We start from the raw sequence: 15,556 nt of genomic DNA on the forward strand, positions 1-15,556 counted from the left end.
GCAAATAAATGCATTTAAATGAAGTAAATTATATGTCCACTAGAGGGCAAATAAGTAATTTTAATGCAGTAATTATGTCCACTAGAGGGCAAAAAAGTAATTTTAATGCAGTAAATATTATTTCCACTAATGGGCAAATAAGTAATTCTAATGCAGTAATTTATGTGTCCACTAGAGGAAAAATAAATGGATTTAAATGCAGTATTTTATATGTCCACTAGATGGAAAATAAATCCATTTAAATGCAGTAATTTATGTGTCCAATAGAGGGCAAATAAATGCATTTAAATGCAGTAATTTATGTGTCCACTAGAGGGCAAATAAATCAATTTTAATGCAGTAATGTATATGTCCACTAGAGGGCAAATTAATCCATTTAAATGCAGTAATTTATATGTCCACTAGAGGGCAAATAAATGCATTTAAATGCTGTAACCTATGTGTCCACTAGAGGGCAAATAAGTAATTTTAATGCAGCAATTTATATGTCCACTAGAGGGCAAATAAGTAATTTTAATGCAGCAATGTATCTTTCCACTAAAGGGAAAAAAAGTACTTTTAATGCAGTAATGTATGTGTCCACTAGAGGGCAAATAAATCAATTTAAATGCAGTAATTATTATGTCCACTAGAGGGCAAAAAAGTAATTTTAATGCAGTAAATATTATTTCCACTAATGGGCAAATAAGTAATTCTAATGCAGTAATTTATGTGTCCACTATAGGGAAAATAAATGCATTTAAATGCAGTAACTTATGTGTCCACTAGAAGGCAAATAAGTACTTTTAATGCAGTAATTTATGTGTCCACTAGAGGGTAAATAAATGCATTTAAATGCAATAACTTATATGTCCACTAGAGGGCAAATAAAAATGTTTAATGCAGTAATATTTGTGTGCACTAAAGTTCCAATAAGTAATTTAAATGCAGTATTTTTGATGTCCACTAGAGGGCAATCTTTTGTAATCCGGCCACTAGGGGGCGTCCCAATTTGTTTACGGTGGTTTTTGAAAACCTCATGTCCATAACTAACATGCCACATATCAAAAACCTTTCACTAAGTGCACAATCTTTATGATTTTTGACATATTCCCTCCCAGCTATTAGGTTTCGGCCAGCAGAGGTTTCCCCGCAGCCAGATCTTGCTGCAGAAATCAGTCAACGCAGCCAGAGATCTGCGCGCCCGGCGACGCCCCTGGCGACGCGCCCGGCGACGCAGCCGAGCCGATACGGGAGCGTGCCTGGACGCAGCTGCAGCTTGTGAGTTCATTGTTCTCACTCGTGTGCTTGGTCGTGGTTTCTCTGGAGTCTTTGATTACATTTGTGGATTTTTGTTGAGGATTTTTTTTCCTGTAATTCGTTACAGTGAGTTTTCTTTTCCCCTGCCATTTAAGGAGGCAGTTTTTGGAGAAAATAAACTATTCCTTTTTTGGGCTAAATCCTAAACCTGTCTGGTGTCGTGCGCTTGGGTCCGAGGACAGAATTCCTAACAACATCCTTGGAGTGGAACGTTAAGGGTAAGTTTCTGAAGTTATGCAACTGCATATGTGTAATATGTTTTCAAATCAATATCGTAAAGCCAATTCTTGTATTCTGAACCTTATTGTTCAACTTTATTCACGATTCGACTTTTTTCTCAACATTTCGACTTTTTTTTTCGACATTTCTACTTTTTTCTCGAAGTGCATAAGGAAAAAAAATCTTCCTCCTCTAAAATATTATTTTCATCTTTCTCCTGCCTGGCCCTGATTCTCCCCTGAGTGTGTATTTAGACGTGAACGGATCGTCCTGACTTGGTGGTCGTGGGTCAGAGTTTTCTCTTTGGTTCCTCCTTCATGCAGTTTCCTTCTACTCTGATAAAGACTCATGTGATTTCCTGTAAACGGAGCTGCTGCCTCTCCCCCGGACCAACCCTTTTACGGCTCATTTATGACCCCGGGTGGTTTCCAGGGTTACCGCTTATTATGAGCTAAAGGAACAAACTTTGATTATATCGTTGTTTCTTAGCTCGCTGTCAGACTTCTTCATTTGGTCATTCCAGGGATTGTTTTGCTGAGTTCATCCACGTCCAGCAGGAATAAATTAGGAGGTAAAAACAGGAAGTGAAGGGAGGAGCTTATGTGGAAACGGATGTAAATAGTGTCCGTCACTTCCATCTATTGTGAAGCTGTTCAGTTGCTGTGAGCGACTTTAAATAGTTTAATCAGGACAGGAAACAGGTTTTTCCCGGGTCTCAAGAGGATTCTGTCCACCAACTGAAGGTAAGGTGTTTATCCGCCTCTAGAGCAGCTGAGCAGCTGTTTCCAGCTGTTTCCAGCTGTTGTTCAAGCTTTTTTCCAGCTTTTTCAAGCTGTTTCCAGCTGTTGGAGACATTAAGGAGCTCCAGAGCGGGTAAAGCTGCGTGGGGGGGGACTTTTACATGATAGAAACGTACTTACACCTTCAATGCACCGAGAAAAACCCGCCTGAAGTCGGAAATGCCAGCAGAGAGTCTCAGGCCCCGTTTTCACGTAGCAATATTGGTGGTGTTTTCATGAGATGTTTTAGAGTAAAACGAATAGTTAGGGCCCGAGCACCTTCAGTGCGAAGGCCCTATTGTATCTGTAGGATTTTTTTTTTCTTTCTTTCTTTGTTTCTTTCTTCTGACGAAAGGAGGGCCTTTTTGCCCCCCTAAACGTGCCCAAAAAGTCACCAAATTTTGCACCAAGCCAGGCCTGGCGAAAAATTTGATATTTAATGGTTTGCATTAATGGGCGTGGCAAAATGGCTCAACAGCGCCCCCTTGAAAACTTTGTGCCTCAAGCCCCACGATACGGTTTGACGTACACGCACGAAAATCGGTACACACCTGCATCATGGCGCAACTGAAAGAAAAGTCTCTTGGCGTCATGCCCGAAACCAAACAGGAAGTCGGCCATTTTGAATTAGTTGTGTCATTTTGGCGAAATTTATGCCATTCCTTCGAAAGTTAATTCAGCCCGAACCGTAACGTGCACCCAAGTGTGTTATACATCAAAATGTGCGTCTCCATCCTGCGACTACACGCATTACTTTTCTCTTTCAAAAGCGTTACCGTGGCGACGCTAGACGCCAAAATGCGCGGCCACCCTTCATCTGGTTGGTTCAGACAGAAAAAAACTTTGCGCCTCAAGCCCCATAATACGGTTTGACGTACATGAACGAAAATTGGTACACTCCTGTATCATGTCGCAACTAAAAGAAAAGTCTCTTGGCGCCATGGGCGAAACCGAACAGGAAGTCGGCCATTTTGAACATTCTGAATTAATTGCGTAGTTTTGGAGCAATATATGCCATTCCTTCGAGAGTTAATTCAGCCCGAACCGTATCGTGAACCCAGATGTGTTATACATCAAAATGTGCGTCTCCATCCTGCGACTACACGCATTACTTTTCTCTTTCAAAAGTGTTACCGTGGCGACGCTAGACGCCAACAAGCGCACCCCCCCTTCATCTGATTGGTCCATATTTGATAGTTCCCCAAAAGGCACCAAATTTGGCATGCAAGCCAGGCCTGGCGATAAATTTGATATTTCATGGTTTGCATTAATGGGCGTGGCAAAATGGCTCAACAGCGCCCCCCGGAAAACTTTGTGCCTCAAGCCCCACAATACGGTTTGACGTACATGCACGAAAATCGCTACACACCTCTATCATGGCACAACTAAAAGAAAAGTCTCTTGGAGCCATGGCTGAAACCGAACAGGATGTCGGCTATTTTGAATAAATTGTGTCATTTTGGCGAAATGTATGCCATTCCTTCGGCAGTTAATTCAGCCCGAACCGTAATGTGCACCCAGGTGTGTTATACATCAAAATATGCGTCTCCATCCTGCGACACCACGCATTACTTTTCTCTTTCAAAAGTGTTACCGTGACGACGCTAGACGCCAAAAGGCGCGCCCCCCCTTCATGTGATTGGTCCATATTTGATAGTTCTCCAAAAGTCACCAAATTTTGCATGCAAGGCAGACTTGGCGATAAATTTGATATTTCATGGTTTGCATTAATGGGCGTGGCCTAACGGCTCAACAGCGCCCCCTAGAATACTTTTCTCTGCCATAACTTTTGAATGGTTTGACATAGAGAGTTGTGGGTGGTGTCATGGGACTCTGTAATGAGTCCTTAAGCTTCGTTGGCCTGAATTAGCCCCGCCCCTTCTTCTGATTGGTTGTCCCTATTTTCTGCTATAACTTTTTAAGGGTTTGACATAGAGAGTTTAGGGTGCTGTCATTTCTGATATGCTTATGGGGGGCGGTGGACGTGAGTGCGAGGGCCCGTTCATCGCTGCTTGCAGCTTTAATTTTCCTTATATCTTTGATTCACTGTGACCAGAAAAGCCGGAATTTAAACAAAGTCTCAGCTAGCGCTCTGGGGGGTTTGGCACCACGGAGAAATGGAGAGACGGAGAAGAACGAAGGTTCACGGCAACGGCGTCGCGGCAACAGCGTTGCGGCAATGGCGTCGCGGCAACGGCGTCGTGGCAGCGGTGTAGGCTCTGCATTGGTTTAAAGCAGAACCATAATCCAGGCTTTACACCACATTTGTCCTGCTTGTATCAGGTAAAGGTGAGTTGATGTTGTTTCCTCTGCAGATGAAGGCAGGAAGTGTGTGAAGGCAGCAGCATGGATCAGGGGGAGGACGAGACAGTTCCTCTGGAACAGAAGAGAGGACGAGAAGCTCAGAGGTGAGACACGACCACCTAAATCTAGACCAGGACCAGAGAGTAGGGATGACCCGATACAATTTTATCACACCGAGTACGAGTATTTTAACTTGTGTACTTGCCGATACCAAGTACCGATACGATACTTCTACCACAAAAATAACTAGTCTAAAAATGCAATGAAAAATGCAATGAATTGGAAGGCAGGTTTTATTTGCAACAGATAAATGTAATAAAAATAAATAAAATGAGTAGAATAAGTATTATAAACAAAACTCAGCCGGCTGGGCTTTCCTCCGACCGGTTAGCCCCCCGGCTAGCACCGCGCCGACAGCCCACTCAGTCCCAACACCGTGGGTCGTCTCTTGTCTCTTGCCTCTTGTCGTTGTCTGTTGCTTTTGCAGAACCTGAGCTAATGTTGGCTGCTGTGGTCTTGCAGTAGCTTTAGCAAACTCCGTATCCTCAGCTGAGGCTCAGAACAGAGATAATTATTCAAAAATAATCCACTTCAGAAGTTTGTAATGATCGTTCAGAACACAAACAATAGAGGAAGAGACAGAACGTGAATAAAGCAGTTAAAGTGCAGCAGGGATCGTCTGTGATGCAGAGTTCAAGGTGAATAACACAAACCTTGACTGACGCGTTTGAGTGGATGACTGAAGCAGCCGTCTGTACATAGAGTGTTATCGCTTCACAACAAGACTTCAGAAGCTGTTACATGGACCTGTCAACCAATCACAGTCAAGTATCTGCAGACCAATCCTCTTTTCTCTCCATTTCTGCAGCAATCAGCCTCAAACACGTGACAATGTGACGTCTCAGGACCAGGATGACTCCAGGAAAGGGATGATCTCCAGGAATGACAGCTATACTGTAAGTCAAACTGGTCTTAGTCTTAAATCACAACCTCCTTTGTTCCTGAATGAGAAACTCAAGAGTTCCTTGTTCTTCAGCTCCTTCAGCTGAAGGCAAGCCAAGGCAAATGTATTTATATAGCACAATTCAACACGAGGTAATTCAAAGTGCTTTACATTGACATTAAAAGCGGCAAGACATAATTAGACAGTAAATAACAAATAGGTAAGAATAAGAAAAGAAGGAAAATAATAAAAACCACAAGCTGTTAAAAATAAGGGCAGTAGAATACAGCAGGTAAGTTTAATTTAAGAGTACGCTTGAGTAAACAGTAATGTTTTTTATCCTGATTTAAAGGATCTACAGTTGGAGCAGACCTCAGGTCTACAGGAAGTTTGTTCCACCGCTGAGGAGCAGAATAACTGGACGCTGCCTCACATTGCTTGGTTCTGGTTCTTGGGACACACAACAAACCAGATCCAGAAGAACCTCAGGGGTCTGGGAGCTTCATAGGAACTAACAGATCCAGATGAAGCTCAGGGGTCTGGGAGCTTCATAGGAACTAACAGATCCAGATGAACCTCAGGGGTCTGGGAGCTTCATAGGAACTAACAGATCCAGATGAACCTCAGGGGTCTGGGAGCTTCATAGGAACTAACAGATCCAGATGAACCTCAGGGGTCTGGGAGCTTCATAGGAACTAACAGATCCAGATGAAGCTCAGGGGTCTGGGAGCTTCATAGGAACTAACAGATCCAGATGAACCTCAGGGGTCTGGGAGCTTCATAGGAACTAACAGATCCAGATGAACCTCAGGGGTCTGGGAGCTTCATAGGAACTAACAGATCCAGATGAACCTCAGGGGTCTGGGAGCTTCATAGGAACTAACAGATCCAGATGAACCTCAGGGGTCTGGGAGCTTCATAGGAACTAACAGATCCAGATGAACCTCAGGGGTCTGGGAGCTTCATAGGAACTAACAGATCCAGATGAACCTCAGGGGTCTGGGAGCTTATATTACGTACTCTGCTACTAGGGATCACAGAATACGCAAATGAAAGGCAGGTTTTGCGAGTAAAGATATGTTTTTATTTTGACCAAATGGTTCTTTTGTTCAAGTTGAAGTGCAACAGCATGGAAAACAGTTTACAATTTAAACCCAAGAACAAAAGTTTATATAAAGAAAATAACTCCAACATAAACCAAAGAAATAAGCATAAAGAACTGGGGCCTCATCTATAAAGCTTGCTTGCGCAGAAAAAGCGCCTGAAAGTTGCGGAAGCCACCTTCTACGCAAAGCCTCGGATCTAAAAAGAAAAAACTAACCGAAAAATCTGCGTATCTTTACGGCAACCCTCACCCTCCCGTAAGAATTTACTTAAGACACGGGGAACTGGCGACGCAGGCTGTGAGGTGGTGAAATGAAGCCAGATTCATGTCATACTCTTAATAATGTCATCACATATCACAACATATATCACACTTATAATAAAATAGTGCTGATAACGGAGCAGGCGGCGGGGGGGGGGGGGCTGCCGCTCCGAGCACTACTCCACGCCGAAGAGGAAAAAAGAAAGTGTTCTGATTAAAATAAGGAAAGTTGGACTATATAACAATTGCGTTCATAAGGATAAAGTTTTAAAAAAAATATAAATTAAAGAAATAGTCTCTTCTCCCCGTGTGTGTCTGCCTGTCATGCACGGGTACGTGCGCTCATGTTGTTTACTTTTAAGCTGGAATTATGGTTCTGCGTCACACCAACGCAGAGCCTACGCCGTAGGGTACAGCGTAGGTGCGCGTCGCTGCGTACCCTACGCCGTAGGCTCTGCGTTGGTGTAACGCGGAACCATAAATCAGCCTAGAGCAGCTCTGAGGGGAGACGGGAGGGAGGAGGGGGAGCGGGGGCTGCCGGGCCGCCGTCCCGAGTGTCTTGATGATTTGCTGAGCCTACCGTTAGTTTTTAAACTGTAAAAAGTGGGGGGGACAAATACATCCTTTTGAAAAGTGGGGGGGACATGTCCCCCCTGTCCCCAGTGGAAATTGCGTTGTGCGATCGTGGCACTAACGGGCAGCAACGACGTGCTGCCACTCACTCGCTTTATTTTATACTATTTATATACTTTTTCTACTTTTACTGTGACCACTAAATAATCTCGTTTCACTGTCCTCTCTCCACATCATCCACAACATCTAGATCTCAGATCTCAGCGAAATTCAGTGGCACGGTGGCTCGACACGTTCATTCATTCTGACGCATTCATCCCTAACAGGCTGCAGGAAGCCACTGCGTATGCTCAGTAGGCTCATCCATATGGATTTATGGGCGTGTTGAGGGCGGGATATGGGGCGGATTCAGCTGCGCAGCTTTCCAGGTGGACTGTGATTCATAAAGGGAACATTGCGTGGAAGTCTGCGTGCACGCGGGTTTATAAATCCAGATTTTTTTTTGCGCCCGCCATTTTCGGCTTTTGGGCGTACGTGCACTTTTAGTATGAATTCTACGCACTCCATTTTAAATGAGGCCCCTGGACCCTAACCTTAAAATAATAAATCCACTAACTAAACCTAACCTTTAACCAAAACAAAATTACAATAATATTAACTATACTAACTACTCTAAACCAATCCTCATCAAAGTAGGCTTTTACATACAACTCAAGCGTTGGAGCTATCTAATATTTACCTTACTGTTTTCCATTACTTTCACAAGTTATTCAATCAACAAGATTCAGCAGGGCCACAAACTGCTTGGGCAGAATGGCTGAGGGAAACCAAACATTTGGCCCCCAAAGCTCTCACAACATCAGACAGAACGGACAGCACGTCTTCACACATGAGGTGGTGTGAGACGACTGCCAAAGAGCACTGCTCCAGCAGCAGCTTTGTAGGGGAGAAGTTTCCTCTGGTTGGCTTCCGGTAGAGGTGGGCGTCGCTCTCCATCAGACCTGCAGCAGCTCCAACTCCTCCCACACCAGTGGACCTGAGCTCACAGGTGAATTAGTAAAGGCCACCTCCAACAGTAAACACACTCGCCCAACCAAACCTCTGCACCCCAGTAGCAGATACTCATAAATAATAAATAAACAAAAATAGTAAATAAAAATAGCAAATTTACAGGGATGTAACAGCTTCATAGGAACTAACAGATCCAGATGAACCTCAGGGGTCTGGGAGCTTCATAGGAACTAAGAGATCCAGATGAACCTCAGGGGTCTGGGAGCTTCATAGGAACTAACAGATCCAGATGAACCTCAGGGGTCTGGGAGCTTCATAGGAACTAACAGATCCAGATGAACCTCAGGGGTCTGGGAGCTTCATAGGAACTAACAGATCCAGATGAACCTCAGGGGTCTGGGAGCTTCATAGGAACTAACAGATCCAGATGAACCTCAGGGGTCTGGGAGCTTCATAGGAACTAACAGATCCAGATGAAGCTCAGGGGTCTGGGAGCTTCATAGGAACTAACAGATCCAGATGAACATCAGGGGTCTGGGAGCTTCATAGGAACTAACAGATCCAGATGAACCTCAGGGGTCTGGGAGCTTCATAGGAACTAACAGATCCAGATGAAGCTCAGGGGTCTGGGAGCTTCATAGGAACTAACAGATCCAGATGAACCTCAGGGGTCTGGGAGCTTCATAGGAACTAACAGATCCAGATGAACCTCAGGGGTCTGGGAGCTTCATAGGAACTAACAGATCCAGATGAACCTCAGGGGTCTGGGAGCTTCATAGGAACTAACAGATCAACCATGTATTTTGGTCCAAGACCATTCAGTGCTTTTAGACCAGCAGTAAGATTTTAAACTCTATCCTTTGACTCACTGGAAGCCAGTGTAGTGATTTCTTGACCGGTGTAATGTGGTCCAGTTTCCTGGTGTTTGTAAGGATTCTTCAGCGTTCTGGATCAGCTGCAGCTGCCTGATAGATTTCTTGTTAAGGCCTGTAAAGATGCCATTGCAATAATCCAACCTACTGAAAATGAATGCATGAATAAGTTTTTCCATGTCTTGTTTAGACAGAATCCCCTTAATTCTAGCAATGTTTTTTAGGTGGTAATAGGCAGATTTGGTGATAAACTTTAGTTGGCTGTTGAAGTTCAGGTCTGAGTCAATAATTACACCCAGATTTCTGTCTTGATTTGTAGCTGTCAATGACATGGAGCCAAGGTGAGCGCTGAGCTTTTCCCTTTCATTTTTAGGGCCAAAAATGATCACCTCTGTCTTTTCTGCATTTAGCTGGAGAAAATTCTGGCACATCCACTCATTGATTTGGTGAATACAGTTACTCAATGAGAGTAGGGGCCTGTAGTCATGTGGTGACATTGAAATATAGAGCTGTGTGTCATCCGCATAAGTATGGTAGGAAATGTTGTGATGTTCCATAATCTGAGCTAGCGGTAGCATATAGATGTTGAATAGAAGCGGTCCGAGAATAGACCCTTGAGGAACCCCACATGTGATCTTGGTTCTCTTAGACTCATGGTTTCCTATTGACACAAAGAAGGCCCTATCTTGTAAGTAAGATTTAAACCATTGAAGCACAGTGCCGGTAAGTCCCACCCACTTTTCCAGTCTGCTGAGAAGAATGTTATGATCAACTGTGTCAAAGGCAGCACTCAGATCCAATAATACCAGAACAGAGGATTTGTCTGCATCATTATTCAGATGAATATCATTTAGGACTTTGATGAGTACAGTCTCAGTGCTGTGGTGAGGCCGAAGTCCAGACTGAAATACATTAAAGAGGTTGTTTTGCATTATAAAAGCATGGATTTGCTGGAAAACCACCTTTTCAATGATTTTCCCCAAAAATGGCAGATTTGATATTGGCCTATAGTTACTAAGTATTGTAGCATCCAGATTTTATTTTTTTAGAAGAGGTTTTATTACTGCAGTTTTCAAGGCCTGGGGAAACTGGCCTGTTTGAAGATAAGTATTTATTATGTGCAATACATCCGGCACTATGCAGTTAAAAACTGTTTTAAAAAAGTTTGAAGGCAGAATATCAAGACAGCATGTTGTGGGCTTTAATTTTGAAACTGTTTCCGTTAGGGTTGTATTATCTAATATGCTGAACTGTCCCAGCTTTACTACAGGATAGGAAGGCCAGAGTGTTATCGTTCCTGAGCTGGAGCACATTTTTTGTCTTATCTGTAATATTTTGTTTGTGAAAAAGTCAGTAAAGTCATTACAGGTCTTTTTTGACATCAGTTCAGGTGGGATTGAGGCTGCGGGGTTTGTCAGTCTTTCTACCACAGAAAACAGTGTGCGAGTATTATTCAATTCAATTCAATTCAATTTTATTTATATAGCGTCTAATACAACAGAGTTGTCTCTAGACGCTTTACAGAGACCCATACCCAGAACATGACCCCCGAGCAGTTATTACATAAACAATGGCAGGTAAAAACTCCCCTAGTGGGAGAAAAACCTTAAGCCAAACAGTGGCAAGGAAAAACTCCCCTTTAGGAGGGAAGAAACCTTGAGCAGGACCAGGCTCATCAGGGGGGACCCTCCTGCCGAGGGCCAGACTGGTGGGTCAGGGACGGCAACAGCACAGCAGGCAGGTGGAAGCAGCAACGGGATGACCGGGGGTGGGGACCGCAGGCCAGCACACAGCTCCCGAAGCTCCGGCCCAATCAGCAAGTCCCAGGTTGGGGTGCAGGGTCAGGAAAAGACTTGTGCTCCGTAATGCAAGCTACAAGCCACCCATGGCCACCTGCAGGACAAAAGAGAGAAAAGGGAGGAGAAGGGGGGGGCAGCAACGGGATGACCAGGGGTGGGGACCGCAGGCCAGCACGCAGCTCCCGAAGCTCCGGCCCAATCAGCAAGTCCCAGGTTGGGGTGCAGGGTCGGGGAAAGACTTGTGCTCCGTAATGCAAGCTACAAGCCACCCACGACCACCTGCAGGTTCCGGTGTCCGGCAAAGGATGCTGCAACATGGACAAAAGAGAGAAAAGGGAGGAGAAGGGGGGGGCCAGCACAAGAAACCACAGGAGCGACTCTGACACACTAAAGTTTACACTACCTAGAGATTTACCAACACCAGCTAGAGGTTTACTAAACACTAACTATAGGCTTTACTAAACAGAAATGTTTTAAGTTTAGTTTTAAAGGTGGAGGTGGTGTCAGCCCCCTTAACCCAGATTGGAAGTTGGTTCCATAGTAGTGGCGCCTGATAGCAGAACGCCCGCCCTCCAAATCTACATTTAGATACTCTAGGAACTACAAGTAAACCTGCACTCTGAGAACGGAGAGCTCTGACAGGAACATAAGGCACTATCAGGTCTTGCAAATAATGCGGAGCTAAGCCGTTTTGGGCTTTATACGCAAGTAATAAAATTTTAAATTGGATTCTGAATTTTACGGGTAACCAATGGAGCGACGCTAATACTGGAGAGACGTGGTCTCTCCTGCTAATTCCTGTCAGTACTCGTGCTGCTGCATTTTGGATCAGCTGGAGCCTATTCAGCAAATTACTTGGACATCCTGCTAACAACACATTACAGTAATCTAGTCTAGAAGATACAAACGCATGAACTAGTTTTTCTGCATCACTCTGTGAGAGGATTTTCCTAATCTTTGCAATATTACGGAGATGGAAAAAGGCTATTTTACAAACCTGATTGACATATGGTTTAAACGACAAATCCTGATCGAAAATAACACCAAGATTTCTCACAGTTGCACTGGAAGCCATCGCAACACCATCTAATCCCTTCCTAAGATGCTCTGGACCAAGAATGATAACCTCTGTTTTATCTGAATTTAGAAGCAGGAAATTTCTGGACATCCAGTCCTTGATGTCCCTAAGACATGCCTGAAGTTTAACTAACGGTTCTGTTTCATCCGGCTTCATAGACAAATAGAGCTGCGTATCATCAGCATAACAATGAAAGTGTATGCCGTGATTCTGGATTATACTTCCCAACGGCTGCATGTATAAACTGAACAAGATTGGCCCTAGCACTGAACCCTGCGGAACACCATAACAGACCCTTGACTGTTCTGAAGAAACCTCATGTACATGAACAAACTGGAACCTGTCAGATAGGTATGATTTAAACCAACATAGAGCTGTCCCTTTAATCCCAACAACATGCTCTAACCTGTGCAGTAAAATGCCATGATCTATAGTGTCAAAAGCGGCACTGAGGTCCAGTAGAACCAGTATGGACACTAATCCCTTATCTGAGGCCATAAGGAGGTCATTCGTGACTCGAACAAGTGCTGTCTCTGTGCTATGATGCATTCTGAACCCTGACTGAAAGACTTCAAACAGATCATTTCTATACAAATAGTCACATAACTGGCTTGAAACTGCCTTTTCCAGAATTTTAGACACAAATGGAAGGTTGGAAATTGGTCTATAATTAGCTAAGGTGTCTGGGTCAAGAGAAGGTTTTTTAAGTAAAGGTTTAATTACTGCGACTTTGAAAACCTGTGGTACATATCCTAAACTTAGGGATAAGTTAATTTGGTCCAGTATTGTCGTACCAATAAGAGAAAAAATATGTTTGAATAGACGAGTCGGGATGGGGTCTAACATACAAGTGGTTGACTTAGCTCTATTAACGAGTGAAGTCAGCTCAGGGAGGTCTATAGGATCAAAATAGTCTAGAGACAAGTCAGAGCCTAGGGAAGTCGCTAAAGCTGAAGAAACACCTACAACCGGCTGGTTGATTTCTTCTCTAATTCTCGCGATTTTACTGTTGAAGAAGCCCATAAAGTCCTCACTACTGAGAGCTGCAGGAATGCACGGCTCAACAGAGTTGTGACTCTTTGTCAGCCTGGCTACAGTGCTGAACAGAAAACGTGGGTTACTTTTGTTATCCTCTATCAACGTTGAATAATAAGCTGTTCTGGCTTTGCGAATGGCTTTTTTATATACTATTAAAATATCTTTCCATTCACGATAAGAGTCTACAGACCTACAAGAGTACCACTTCCTTTCCATTTTACGCACGTTTTGTTTCAACATGCGGATATCTGAATTATACCAGGGAGTTAAGCTCCTGTGGCTAGAAACCCTCCTTTTCAAAGGAGCAACTTCATCTAAAGCTGAATGCAACAAATCAGCAGTGTTACTAGCAAGGAAATCAACATCTGCAGAGGTAGAACCCAGGTCACTGGCCTCGACTACATCACTATTTCGCACTGTCGTAAGATAAGCAATGGCCTCCCTAAATTTAACAATAACTTCATCAGACAAACATCTGCTAAAATAATACCTCCTATTTTGCACTTCAACATCAACAAAATTAAATTCAAACGTTATTAAGTAATGGTCGGATAAAAGGAGGGAGTTTACAGGTGACACCAACAGACCATCAGTTTCAACACCGTAGGTGAGAACGAGATCGAGAGTATGATTAAAACAGTGCGTCGGTTTATCCACTTTTTGTGAGATACCCATTGATTCTAGAAGAGAATCGAAGGCTAATTTAAGATTATCGCTTTCAACATCCATATGAATGTTAAAATCACCCACTATGATGAATTTATCTGTGCTGATCAATAATCCAGAAAGGAAATCTGAAAATTCAGACAAAAACTCCAGATACGCACCAGCAGGGGGCCGGTACACTACCACTAACACAACTGGCTTCTCTGATTTCCGGCTCGGAAATTTCAGACCAAGCATGAGGCTTTCAAATGTATTATAGTTGCACTTGGGTTCAATTTTTGTTTGGAGACCGGAGTTATAAATTGCTGCGACTCCTCCGCCTCGGCCCGTGCTTCTAGGAATGTGATGATTAAAGTAGCCGGGCGGAGTTGATTCATTCAAACTAACATACTCTTCCTCCTGTAACCATGTTTCTGTTAAGCAGAAAATATCACTCCTGCTCTCTGTAATTATATCATTTACTAACAGAGACTTAGAGCTTAATGATCGTATATTTAGTAGTCCGCATCTAATTTTTCGGTCTGTAATTGGTACCAAATGTGCATTGGTTTTAATTTTTACAAGGTTATCTTGGTTAACGCCTCTATAACGCTGCACCTGGTGAACTTTTGGAGGGCGGGGAACTGCAACCACCTCTATTTTGCTAGGCACCTGGCCAGAGTCGCCAATATCATGTAATCCTACAGTTTTAGAGTCGCTAATTACATAATGCAATCCTACAGTTTTGTTGGCAGGCGTTGGTCCTTGAGAAGCAACAGATGTGTCGCTGAGCCCTTTAAGACTACCCTTCCTCCGAACCGTCACCCAGCTGCCCTGCCTGGCCAGCTGCCGGGGAGCTGCAGGGGAGCGGTTACGCTCAGCTGCTACGGGCCGGTCCGCAGAGGATTCTATCGGACTATGGTCTAGTTGGCCAAACCGGACCTCTAACTGACTAAGCCTCGCCTCCAGCCCTGTTAAACTACAGCTCTGCATCCTGGCCTGGACCCTGCATTGTCAGGGGGAGTGTCTAATAACATTGGCCAGATTTCTAGACATAAGAGCTGCACCATCCCGGGTGGGATGAATGCCGTCCCTTCTAATCAGACCGGGCTTTCCCCAGAATGTCTCCCAGTTGTCAATAAAGTCCACGTCGTTTTCTGAACACCACTGAGACAACCAGCGGCGGAGCGAGAGCATGCGACTAAACATGTCATCGCTGGCCAGATTGGGGAGGGGGCCAGAAAAACCTACAGAGTCCGACATGGTCTTGGCGAAGTTACACACCGAGACAATATTCATTCTGGTTACTTCCGACTGGCGAAGACGGGAGTCATTAGCTCCGACATTGATGATAACTTTACCATATTTACGATTACCCTTTGCCAGTAGCTTCAAATTTGCTTCTATGTCGCCCGCTCTGGCCCCCGGGATGCACCTAACTAAGGTCTCTGGAGTCGGCTTCACATGTCTGACTATGGAGTCTCCAATCACCAGGGTCGGTTTCTCAACAGATGTGTCGCTAAGTGGGGAAAATCTGTTAGACACATGAAGCGGGTGGTGGTGTTCCGTGAGCCCTTTAAGACTAGTCTTCCTCCGAACCGTCACCCAGCTGCCCTGCCTGGCCGGCTGC

The sequence above is a fragment of the Cololabis saira genome, chromosome 10 (genome assembly GCF_033807715.1).
Source record: "Cololabis saira isolate AMF1-May2022 chromosome 10, fColSai1.1, whole genome shotgun sequence".
Classification (NCBI taxonomy): Eukaryota; Metazoa; Chordata; class Actinopteri; order Beloniformes; family Belonidae; genus Cololabis; species Cololabis saira.